Genomic DNA, 2,289 nt, shown 5'->3' on the forward strand with positions numbered 1-2,289 from the left:
ATGCAGGCAAACCAGTCTTGAGAGAAAAATATACCAGCAAATATATTCTTACAATAAAATAATAAAAGACTCGGTCTATGTTTCAATATCTACATTAAAAAAACTAGCATAACAATGAGGAAATACAATCCATCACCAGTAGTAAAAATAAAAGATGACTGTGGTATATATCAAAAAGTTAGGAAAGAATTAAGAAAATCAATAAAATGATTACAATTGGGATGATGAACGAAATATGATAAAATTCTATCTGGGTTAAGGAGCGTGATCCTACTCTGCCAGTATTAAGTGAATACAAAGAGAGTGTATCAGAAACAACTTTGTGAAAGGACTGAGTGCTGGTAGAATGTAGTAAATAATTTAAATTTTGTCCCTGAAACCAAAGGTAAAGATGAGTGACTTTTTATTGTATTAAATATTTGTCAGTTCATTGATGTAGGGACCAGGAGATCACTCCATAATAAAGAATGTGCAAACTAAGCGTAAGTACGCATTTAGAACCTCAGCACCCACACAAATGATTATCCATGTTGATCAGCTCTGGGTTCAAGTGAGACTCTACCTAAATATATGGCTTCAAACACAATCAAGGAAGACATGCAGCATCAATATCTGGCATCCACACCCATGCAAATACACATGTATACATACACACAAATACAAGCATACATACACTTACATAAGCATGACACAAAATCAGCTAAGATCTCACTGTATCAATATATTAATAAGAAAACATATATGATTATTTCAATCAATTAAGAAGAAAAGTCTGAACAAACTTAACTTCTAATCATGACAAAAACTGTGGGGGAGGGGGGCTTGTGAGGGTAGCCAACCATTGTCTGATTTGATTTAAGGCCTACTCCACAAGATGTAACCCGTACCAGACACAGCATGCACAACCGAGGAACAGAGGGTAAATAGCCCAGAGACCTAGGTTAAAAGCAAACTTTAGACTTTTGGTCTTTTTTTTTTTTAAAAAAAAAGGTGTCAATAATATGACTCCTAATGTTGTTCTGCTATGTGTATAGATCAGTATCTTAGTGTTCATCAGAAAAGCATCCTCCAGCAGCAGATGGGAACAGATGAAGAGACACACAGCCTGACATTTAGTGGAGGGAGAGTTTAATAGGGTTGTTTCCATCAGATCCCTCCTCTCAGAGATCAGGAAATCCTGCAGAAGAGAAAGAAAGATTGTGAGAGTCAGGGTGTATGGAGGACACTGGAAAAACAGGGCCCTCTGAATCAATTAAGAAAAGTGCATCTCTTCTCACAGAGACGGAAGCAACAAGCACAGTGTCTACACGAGTCTGCACCAGCCCTCCACAAACATAGTATAGCTACTAGCTTAGTATTTTAAGGAACTCCTGACTGAGAACAACTGTATCTCTGATTCTCATGTCTGTTTTTTTGTACTCTTTTCCTCCTGGTGGGTTACCATGTCCCATTTTGATATGAGAGTTTTTGTTTCTTCTTATTGTATTTTATTTCATCACATCTCATTGTTATCTCTTAAAGCCTGTTCCTTTTTAATGAGAGACACACGGGGAATGGATCCAGATGGGAGAGGAATTAGAAAGGAACTGGAAGGAGTAGACAGAAGAGAAACTATAATTTAGTGTTATTGTATGAGAAAAAACTATTTTCAATAAATGGGAATAAATAAGAAAGAAAAAAAAACATAAAGCATTTGGAGTAAATTTATTTTAAAATAGTAATATTTTGTGTATAGTGCTTGAACATTTTGCTGAAAAAGGTTTTGAAAGATGTGGATAAGTGTACCGAATTCATGAATCTTAAGATGCAAGATTTTTTCTTTTTTGTAGAAGTCAAAACTTGATTGCATAATGTGTGTGAGAATAAAAACAACCCACAGCAACCATTACTCTTAATTTAAAATAGAACAAGTTAGAAAATTTAAATAGTCCACTTGGGAGGCATACAAACCTATAGAATAATATGTTTGGAACAAACTACAGATATTTGTGGATGTAGATGAAACTCAGTGTTTATGCTATAAGAGCAGGCAACTAAGGACAACATGCCACTTAGTTTTATCAAAAGGAGATCTAAGAAGGTGGACATCCAAACTGGCTAGGCTCCCACAAAGCCAGAACATGAAGTAGGATCAAAACCCAGTGGCATTGTCCTTGGCTTCTGAGCAGCCCTCATTGTCCACCATATTCAGAGAGTCCGGTTTTATCCCATGCTTTTTCAGTCGTAGTCCAGCTAGCGGGGAGGACTTTGGACTTTCCACAGGGCAGGGAACCCTGACTGCCCCTCAGA

The sequence above is a fragment of the Alexandromys fortis genome, unplaced genomic scaffold (assembly GCF_014885135.2).
Source record: "Alexandromys fortis isolate MF-2015 unplaced genomic scaffold, M_Fortis_MF-2015_v1.1 scaffold_316, whole genome shotgun sequence".
NCBI lineage: Eukaryota > Metazoa > Chordata > Mammalia > Rodentia > Cricetidae > Alexandromys > Alexandromys fortis.